The following is an 11655-nucleotide window of genomic DNA, read 5'->3' as shown; positions in this document are numbered from 1 at the left end:
AGCTATATGGTTATAGGTGATGGACCAGTTGATCTGAGCATTTTGAAAGAGAAGGTGGTTCCTATTTAGCTAAATTCCCCAACAAACTATTAGAGGAATATTCCTGGCTTTTTGAGAGGGAGCCTCGGACCACCAATGAAGCCAAGCTTTCTCAATATTTTGACTCTCCCATTTTTTCTTCATGTTGAGGGAGATAATAATGGAGGACCAAACTTGTGCAGTAACTAAATAGTGGAGAAATAAATGGTTTGTATCCTCGGCGTTGGTTTGGCAAAGGCAACATTTGGAGGGACATTTGAAAGCTCATTCCATAAGGTTTAACTCTATTGGAACCTTGTTCAAGAGGATAAACCACATGAAAAACCGTGATTTATGAGGAGCTTTTAGTTTCTAAAGGTGGTGCCACCACTATCAGATAATTCCCATATCTTGTGCATTCATAAGGGTCATGTATCCATCTTTTAGGGAATATTGACAATGAGGAGCAGAGGCCCAAATGATCTCATCCTCCCACACTAATAATATGATGTTTTCTTCCTCCAACACACCTATGAAATGGTGCCAAACTCTACTCCTTATATCCAGAATACCCAGGATCCTATAGTCCATCCATTGCTGGGGAGCCCAGGGAGGGTGCCCAACCTTAGCAATTTGAGCAATCTGGGTATTACTGGTCCTTGAATGAAATTGTCTCAAAGCCCTTGCGAGAATGTGGTCATTGCCACATCGAGACTAGGCATCGATGCCTATTCTAACATGTTCTCCATTTCCAATACTCCATGCCAAGCCATCCTTGATTATACTTAAATATTGGGTGATGGCCTTCCAGATGATGGATGCACTGGGTAAAGACTGACAGGGCCTGCGAATCCAATAAATTATTGATAGGGGATGGATGTACTTAAAATAGACCACCTCTTTCCATATGCTCTCATATTTGATAATTTTCCAACCCAGCTTGGCCGCTAGAGCCTTTGCAAAATTATGGAGATCTTTTATTCCCCATCCACTCCATTTTTTTGGCTTTCCAATCCTATCCCAGCGAACCCAAGAAAAATTATGCCCCACATTTTGTCCCCGCCATAGGAATCTATAGCAATTTTGTTGTTTCCTATTGAGAATACCTTTAGGAATCTAGGCAAGAGTCATCCAGTGAACTGGGATTGCCTCCAACACCGATTTTATCAAAGTAAGCCTACCAGCTTTAGAGAGCCATCGTTGCTGCTAGATGTTTATTCAGCTTTCAATTTTGCAGTAAGTCAAGACCAACTGGTGATATGTGATACCCATTTGGCTTCAGCCTGAACCTGAGATATTTAAGGTCTGTATCCAGCTCTTGTCTAACGAAAGAAAAATGTTGTGATGCATACCTTTCCTCATTTTGAAGGCATGACACAAAAATGATGGTGGATTTTTCATAGTTTGGCTCCAATATTATATATAGAAGACAAAAAGAAATCAAAATATAAAAAATGTAAAAAAAGAAAAAGAAATTTAACTTTAAAAAAATTAGAAAAATTATAAAAAAAAATAATAATTAAAAAAATAAAAAATAAAAATAAAAATACAAAAAAAATATTTCCAAACAAACATAATTTAAAAAAATAAAATATTTAAAGATTGTAACAACCCTCGCGAAAATTCCAAGTAATGAAATTTAATAAAGGAAAAATAATAACCACGATTGATGGGACACTTACTCTAAGTTGAATGTTGGGAAAAAAGCATGGTGATGGCAATCACTAGTGACTGATTAATGGCTAAGGAATTGGAAAATGCTTTGGAAAGACAAAGTCCCATTTTGGCACACTTATTTATGAAAATAATGGAAATTAGGAGAAAAGGGAGGTGAAAGGTCATAGGTTGCATGAGAGGAGGAAAATGAAGGAAAATAATGGAAAATGAAGAAAATAGAGGCCTCATTAATAAAAAGGCTTTTGAGGATCAGTTCACAGAGTTTAGTTAGTTCATTTTTGGAGCTCTCTATCTATTCTCTCTCTCTGATACTCTTGCACACTTAGAGTTTTCTTGGAGAACTCTTGGAGGAGTGTGGCATACTTGGAGTTTTGGAGCAAGAAGGAAAAGGAAGAGAAAAAAAGCGCAAGAGGACATTGGGATCAACAACTAAAACGAGTTTTTCTTGCAGGTACCAAGTTACATGTATATTTTCCTCACTAGTTTTGGCATGCATGGCATATGCATGTGGTTTATTGGTCATGATTTGTCATGGACATGGAGGATTACCTTAATTGACAATGGATTTGCCTAGCCTTTTCATTTCCTGGATAGCTATGGTGTTGTGGGTTCATTTTTTTATTTTTTGATTGGTTCTCATGTTTCTTTTAGCTTGGGTTGAGCTACTAGTTCCTGAAAGCCCTAGTTGGACAAACACTTTAGAAGCCATGTAACAGCTTGGGTTGAGTTACTAGTCCTGGAATCCTTTGTTGGAAAAATGCTATGGAAACCCTTGGTGGTTTGAGTTACTAGTTCTGGAAGCCCTGGTTGGAAAAATGCTCTGGAAGTCCGGCGGCAGCTGTGGGTTGAGTTACTAGTCCTGGAAGCCTTGGTTGGAACAAACACTTTGGAGCCCTGGAAGGCTTGGATAGAGACCAATCTAATAATGGTTTTGTGATGTCCGACCGTGAGGTGGAATCATTGTTTGATGGGTTGAGGTAGTTTGGCCTCTGGAAGCCCTAGATGGTTTTGATTGATGTGTTTCATGACATCCCACATTCATGCTTGGAATACGGCATGGGGGTAACTGGCTAAAGATAGATTTGGCTTAGCCCTATCTATGGTCAGGTGGTTCGTGGAAGTCCCACAATTGGTTGGCCTTTGCATCATTAATATGATGTTTCTTCTTCTTGTTATTTCATGACTATTATACTGGTTTATATGTGGATGATATTACTGTTATTTCCTTAGTATTTTTGTTTCTATTAGGTTGGTTATTAATATGTATTATGACAGTGGCTATGTATGGCTCTCATCATGTTTTTACTTGTAAATGAATGAACAATGCATCTATGGCCTAATGGATGTAACTGCAGCTAATGTGTTGAGGCATCAATGGTTCTTAGCGATTCTTAGATGAGTATGACACCCCTATGCTCACATCTATTATTTAAACTTGTAGATTACATATTTGTGACATGTTTGACGAAATGCCTTTCATGGCTAGTAGGGGTCCAGTCAAGTCCTTGTTAAAGTAATTGTATGTGTATCATTATCAAGTTGTTATCTTGCAATTATGAAAATTTCATTGAGTTTTGGACAGTGACCTAGGATTTGGGCCTGGAAAAGTGGCTCAAATCCCAAAGACGCAGGCACAATACTAAGCAGAAAATTCCCTCGATGCATGCATACCCATTTTGTGGGAGTGTTTGGAGCCTCTTGGACACATGCTTGTCCATATTAAGTGATATTATGGGGGTTTAATGGTCTAAAAATCTAGTTGGTATCAGGGGTTGGTTACCTGAGTGGTTGTGATGGCTCCTGGGAGTTCTATTGTTGATGTGGAAGGTTTGTATGGTGTGTTTCTGTCGATTCCACTTCCTTAACTGACACATAGGGAGTCAAATCATATCATAGTAACTTCTTGTCACATGTTTACCCCGGTTGGCTGGTTACTTGGGTAGATGTGGGAGGAGGGTGTTACAGAGTGGTATTAGAGCATGGTTCACCCCTCAGACTAGATGAGCTATCTGTTGTTCATGCATTCATGTCGGTTGCATGTGTTTCTTGTGTTGTAAGACCATGTGCTTTTACATTTTTATGGTATGGGTTATGGTTGCAGTGAGGTCATCGTGGGAAGTTGATGGTGTTGTTGTGGAGTGTGTCGTCATGAGTGTATGGTTGATTATGCATTTTTTATGCACGTTAGTATTCACATGTGGTCAAGTGTGCAATGATGTGGTGGTTGTTGTCATGCATGAGGTCATGGCATGTGTATTTGATATGGTCATGCATTGATGATTGGACTCTAGCTAGAATTATGGGTATATGCTTATATGATTATGTTTCATATTTATATATGTTGTCTTGATTATGTTATACATGTATTACGTTGATTCATTGATCATGAAAACGAGGTATCCTCTCCAAATTATGCTAAGGTACGTTGGTTTATTGTGATTTGGTTTAGCTAACATGATATACCTTGCAGGAAGAATATCAAAGATGACTAACAGGATGGTAGAATACAATTCCTGAGACTCTCCTTATGGATCAAATGAGTAGCGTGGTGTTGGGAACTCTTCTGATTTGGTAGGCAAACTAAGAAGATTAAAATAATAAATAGGGAGTTGTAAGGAAAACAATGACAAAATCATACAGGCACGGGAGAAACAAGCAAAGGTAAATGCAGTGATATTTCAAAGTTTGTCAGAATTGCAGCAATAGGGACCACTTCAGATCAACCATGTGTAGGAGGGAAAAACTAATGGGGAATATAGAAGTGGTTCTCATGGTGTCAGTATAAGATAGATAGAGATAACACGATAAGAGATGGTAGGTCCTTGTATACTTTGGATTAGAGAGGTTATGGGCGTAGATACGATTCTAGTTCTAGTTCTGATAGGCATTACGATCGACATCATTATCATCCTTACATAGGGAGTGATAGGGGATATTTGTCAAGGGAGTTTAAGAAATAAAATCCATCTACATTTGATGGAGAGATGAAGAAATCACATGATGCAAAAGAATGGTTGCTTGGTATGAGGAAGTTCTTTAGGTTGCATGATTATGCAGAGAACATGAAATCCATAATAGCTACATTCAGTCTCAAAGGTAAAACAAATATTTGGTGGGAATATGTGAATAATGTCAGAGGTATTCATGAGGAGGAAATGACGAGGAATGGCTTCAAGAGACTATTCAATTACCTATCAGAGAGATACTTTGATGACATGGAAAAATAATTCTATGAGCTAAAGATGCGATAGATGAGAGATGAGGAATATACTAGTAGATCTTTGGAGCTACTGGGGTATATGCCTTACCTCAACGAGGAGAAGGAAAAGATTCAAAGATTCATTAATGGATTACCGATTTCATTCAAAGACATGATTGAGTTCGATGAGCCTAGATCTTTGGAGGAGGCCATCTGAAAGCTAAAGAATTGTTATGATCAATCGAAGCACAGATCTGAGACTAAGATGGATTGGAAAGGTACTAAAAAGAACAAAGGAAAATGGGCCAAGAAGAGATAAAGACCTAAGGGTACAGGTAATAAAGATAATGCAACGCCATCTAAGAAGTTCAATGCATCTGACAAAGGACATGGATTTCGATTTGAGGAGTAGAACAAGCATGTAAGCTGGAAGCCTATAGAGTGTTGGACTTGTGGAAAGGATCATCGCAGGAGAGATAGTCCACAGTATCAAGGTGGTAGACCGCAAATATACAGTGATCAAGAGGCACAGACAATGGGAGATGTTGGGAAAAGTATTCACTAGGCATCTATTATTGATATGGATGGTAAGCTTTGTGATCAGGTTGTTTATATTTTGATTGACCCTTAATATAATTATAGTTATGTTAACCCTGAACAGGTGGATAAGTGTGGTTTGAATAAATAAGTGGATGCAGAGTCTTGGTTAGTGCAGTTGGCCACAGGTACAAAGAAGTGAGTTCATCACTGGGTAAGAGCTTGTACATTTGATTTGAATGGTATGCCTACCTCAAGACATTTGAATGTATTACCATTTGGATCATACAATATGTTTTTGGGTATGGATTGGTTGTACCTTCATAGAACCAAGGTGGATTGTTATGGAAAATCCATTGAGTGCTTGGATGACAATGGGGAACAAAGAGTTTTGCAGGTTAAGAAGAAATCAACATTAGTTAGAATGGTGACAATTATGCAGGTCAAGTGCAATCCTAGGAAAGGGTGTGTTTTATTTGTAGTGAAAATTTCTAATGAAAAAGGTAAGGAAGTTGAGGATGCAGATGTTTTGAGCAGGTACCTAGTTCTACAGCAGCTTCAAGATGTATTTCCTGAGGATATGTTAGAGTTTCCACCTCGTAGGGAAGTAGAATTTTCTATTAAGTTGGTGTCAGGGGTAGCTGTAGCATCAAAAGCACCTTACATGATGAGTACACCTGAGTTGGTAGAGTTGAAGTTCCAGTTTAAAGAGATGTTGGAAAATGGGTACATTAGTTCAAGCATATCACCATAGGGTGAAATAGTATTGTTTATGAAGAAGAAATATGGTACTCGTAGATTTTGAATTGAATACATACAGTTAAACAAAGTGACCATCAAGAAAAAGTATATGTTACCAAGGATTGATGACTTGTTCGATCGAAGATTGATATGAGATCCGGATATCATTAGGTACACATTAAAGAAGAGGACATCTACAAGACAACTTTCTGGACTAGGTATGGGTATTATGAGTTTGTTGTAGTTCCATTTGGTTTGACTAATGCTCTAGATATCTTTATGTGCTTGATGAATAGTGTGTTGCGTCCTTATTTGGACAAGTTTTTTTATTGTGTTCATTGATGATATATGGGTATTTTCTAAAAATGAAGAAGAACATGCTAAGAATTTAGTAACAAGGTTGATATTGTTGAGAGAGCATCAATTGTGTGCTAAGCTCAACAAGTGTAGTGTCTTTCAAACTGAGGTACACTACTTGGGACATGTGGTTTCCAAGGATGGCATAACAGTGGATTTAGAAAAGGTAATATTTATCATGGAATGGGCAGCTCCTAGGAATGTGGATGAGGTGATATCTTTCATGGGGTTAGCAGGTTATTACAAGAGGCTCATCAATAACTTATTGCATATTGCTTATCCTATCACATCATTGCAGAGGAAAGGTAAGAAGTTATAATGGACACTGGAGTGTGTGGCCAGTTTTGAGCAGCTCAAATAGTTGTTGACACATGCACTAGTGTTAAATATTGCAAATCTGGACAAAGAGTTTGTAGTATGTACATATGCTTACAAGATAGGACTTGGTAGAATCCTTATGCAGGATAGACAGGTGGTATACTATGAGTCACATAAAATGAATGATTACAAGAAGAACTACCCGACACATGATCTTGAGTTGGCAGTGATCATACATGCCTTGAATATATGGAGGCACTATCTTCTTGGCAGAAGGTTTATATTGATGAGTGATCAGAGTGGTTTGCGATATCTATTTGACCAACTGAATGTGAATGGCGGGCAATATTATTGGTTGGACACGATTAGTGAGTTTGATTTTGAGATCAGGTATATCAAAGGTAAAGAGAACAAGGTGGCAGATTCTCTTAACGGACGGATACAAGTAAATCACATAGAAACTATGAGCTCCTATGGGACAAATTTACAAGATAGGATCTTGCAGGCGGGTCAACAGGATGTCAGGTATATCGATATTGTGCACAGGTTGCAGCAGAGTACATGTAGTGGTATAGGTACAGGTATAGGTATAAGTATAGGTACAGGTGGTGATACATGTACAGGTAGTTGTACAGTTACAGGTACATTTGCGTGTGCAAGTAGTGGTACAAGTACAGGTACACGTACAGATGTAGATGCATAGGATCTGGACTATCATCTCATGGAAGATGGATTGGTTAGATTTAGAGACAGGATATATGTGACAGATAGCAGTGAACTCAAAAATGTGATCTTGAGGGAGTTTCATGTGAAACCATCTTCAGGTCACCCAGGTTATCAGAAGCTGCTAAAAACAGTTGAGAAATTCTATTATTGGCCGAATTTAAAGAGAGATGTAGTAGAGTTTGTGGCTAGGTGCTTTGATTGTCAACAGGTGAAGGCAAATTGTGAGAATCCAGGTGGACTACTACAGTCGATTCTGATTCTAGAGTTGAAATGGGAGGTCATTTCCATGTACTTTATCACAAGTTTTCTGAGGATAGTGAGACAACATGATTCCATCATGGTAGTGGTGGACAGGTTGACTAAGGGAGCACACTTCATTCTAGTGAATTCTACATTCTCGATGAGTGATGTAGCGCATGTCTTCATCAGGGACATGGTCAGATTGCATGGAGTTCCAAAGAAGATTGTGTCAGACAAGGATTCAAAGTTCACTTCCAAGTTTTGGAAGGAGTTATTTGTAGGTTTGGGTACAAAGTTGGATTTAAGTACAACTTATCATTTGCGGATAGATGAACAGATAGAGAGGGTCAAAAGGATATTGGAGGACATGCTAAGGATGTATGTGGGAAATGGGAAGAGTACATTCCACTGATAGAGTTTTCTTATAATAATGGGTATTAGAAATCCTTGAGGATGAGTTCGTTTGAGGCATTGTATGGGCGGAGTTGTAATTCTCACATTAGTTGGAGTGTTCCAGTTAACAGGGTGTTGATTGGGTCGGACATGTTGGCAGACATGGAGTGGGAAATGTAGGTAATAAAGAAGAATTTGAAAGCAACATAGGATAGGCAGAAGAGTTATGCAAATCGGAATAGGTTTTTGAAGGAGTTATAGGTTGGGTAATAGGTGTACTTGTGCATCAAACGAAGAAGAGCTCATTGCAGATTGGATCGTGTGTCAAGTTGGCACCCCAGCTTTTTGGACCCTTCATGATTATTAAAAGGATTGGGCTAGTAGCTTATCAACTTGCACTGCCTCTGACAGTGAAAGTCCATGATGTTTTCCATGTGTCATTCCTTAAGAAGTATGTTAAATATTGACCCAGATCTTGGGGGGAGGCCTCAAATATCCAAAAAATTGAAATGGATCTTGGGAGGCGAGGCCCCCAAGATCTGAAAAATTAAAATGCCAGAAGAAAATAGGAGAACACACATTAAACAAAACCTCCAAGAAACTTTTTATTAAAATAGAGAATAACTATAAAAGCTACATTGTCATGGACCATCTGTCCTTTTACAAAATGTGACTTGTGACTTATAGTATTTTTTTAGTTACAATATGACGGGTAAATTCCATGAGTTGGTAAATACCATGGATGAATGAATACCATGGGTAGATGCCACTTATAATACCATGGGTGGATGGCACTTATACGATGGGTAGATTCCTTTGGTGGATGAATACCATGGGTGGATAAATACCATAGGCGACTAAATACCATGGGTAGATGGCACTTTCCATTCAGATCATTCCTCCCTACTTAAGAAGAAATGGTGTCCATTGCGTGAAGTTCCCTCCTGAGAAGCATGTATTGAATATGAAGAGCCATTAAAGAGAAGGGTTTTTTGTGGTTAACCCATAATCGTGATGAATGAAGATCTGGGGATAGAGATACCATGTAATGCTTGTGACCAACTATGATACTGACAGTGTGTGGCCTAGCAAATAGACTTTGATGAAGTGTGGATTTATGGATGACCCATAACCATGAAAAAAGATCTGACGATAGATATATCCTATAATTCTCGTGACCAACTATGATACTAACAATGTGTGGCCTAGCAAATGGACTCCGATGACAAGGATTTTGTGCGTTGACCCATAACCGTGATGATGACTATTCATGAAGTAGAAGGTGCCTATATAGTATGGGGCGAGAGGGCATGTCTCCAAAGAACCCAAACGGAATTATTATATGCTAAAAATGATTAATATGAAGCAGGTGCCTACTAAATCAGGGTGGGAGGGCACATCTACATAGGGAACCTGCTCTGAATGTTGCTCTAGATATAAAAACTAATTTAAAATGGGCATAACTCAGTAAATATAAATCAAAATATTTATTATAGCTTGTTTTGGAAATAGAATGACCATTCTGAATTTTCCAATCTGATTGAAATCCCTATTTGGACACTCTGGAAACTTAAATTTGCGCTACAAGTGACCCGCCTTCACAAAAGTTCTGAAAAAATAGTTGATTTTAAATCAATGATATCTCCCTCATCCGAACTCCGATTCGACCAATTTATTTTTTGAAATTGGGTGATTTTTCAAGACGATCTCATATATGAAATCATTTTTGTGAAATTATGCACAAAAGCTATAAAAAAGATAAGAGATCTGTCATCCACAAATTGTTGTCAAAAAAATTTCTGCAACACAACTAATTTTAAATCAGCGATGTGTCCCTCATCCAAACTCCGATTCGGCCGATTTCTTTTTTGAATTTGGGTATTTTTTCGCAAGGAATACATATATGTTATTTATTTTTTGTAAATTTTGCACCAAAAATTTCATATATGACCTGCAAAATCACCTCCCAAAAAAATCCTACAAAAAAATGAAAAAAAAAAAAAAAACTTCCCACTTTGGCCAAGAAAGTGCCTTGTGGAGGTCGTAGCATGTGCATGAATTTGTTGAAGATTGCTGCAAAAATTTGAAACTAAAATATGCGTTAAACCCTGATTCCCATAGAGCTGTAATCTGAATCTGATACCACTGATCCGGATCTTGGGGGAGGCCCCCAAGATCTAAAGAATTGAAATGGATCTTGGGTGGGGAGGCCCCCAAGATCTAAAAAATTGAAATGCCAAAAGAAAATAGGAGAACACACATTAAACAAAACCATCAAGAATTTTTTTATTAAAATAGAGAATAACTGTAAAATCTATATTGTCGTAGACCATCTGTCCTTTTACAAAATGTGACTTGTTACTTATAGTCTTTTTTTAGTTACAATACCACAGGTAAATTCCACAAGTGGGTAAATACCATGATGAATGAATACCATGGGTTGATGCCACTTGTAATGCCATGGGTGGATGCCACTTACAATACGATGCATAGATGCCATGGGTGGATAAATACCATGAGTGAATGAATACCATGGGTAGATGCCACTTTCCATTCGGATCAAAGATGTTGATCATGTGATTGACTGGTCTGTATTGCAAGTGGATCCAAAAGAAGAATTCCAACTGGAACTGTAGTATATTTTGCAGAGATGCTCATGCTCCAAAACCGAGAAATCGAGTAGGTTAAAGTGAAATGGAAGCACTTTGGGCCCGATGAAGCTACATGGGAAATGGCAGATCAGATGCAGGCTATGTATCCTTCCTTATTTGTTAGTTGAGCAGATGTTTTGGTATATTTTTTGGTACATGTTTTGGTTATTTTTGGTATATGTACATATGTATATGGATGTAAATACTGCCATGAGATATGTTATAAATCTCCAATACTACTATTATCCAGAGGTCTGTTGCGTTGGGGCGGGACCAGAGATGAACCCGCATATAAAATATATATGTTTCACTTTGCATTCCAATGGGTATTTATCCCCTTAGCTCCTACTCATATGGCCCATAAGTGCACAATCCAGGTAAAAAAACCATAGGGCATAGGCTATAAGCAGTATGGGTGTCATGTCATTATGATGTTATGCTTGTTATGTTATCATGTTGGGTTGCTTCTCAACAGGATGGTCATTATAAATATTGCAACGAGTTAAGTTATAAAGCTCCATGGGCAGTATGTTTTCCTTACAACAATCTTGTTGGTTGTAGGTGTTGTTGAACACTAAGGATGGTGTTCCCCCAAGGGGGAGGGTTCTATAACAGCCCTGGTGAAAATTCCATGTAATAAAAGTTAATAAAGGAAAAATAATAACCATGTTTGATGGGACACTTATTCCAAGCTTAATGTTGGGCAAAAAGCATAGTGCTGGGGATCACTGGTGATTGATTAATGGCCAATGAAATTGGAAAAGGTAATAGAAAAGGCTTTGGAAAGGAAAAGTGGCA

The sequence above is a fragment of the Pinus tabuliformis genome, chromosome X (genome assembly GCF_031772625.1).
Source record: "Pinus tabuliformis cultivar Carrire ecotype Pingquan chromosome X, CPIR1, whole genome shotgun sequence".
Taxonomy (NCBI): Eukaryota; Viridiplantae; Streptophyta; class Pinopsida; order Pinales; family Pinaceae; genus Pinus; species Pinus tabuliformis.
Note: the sequence above shows the minus strand (reverse complement) of the source record.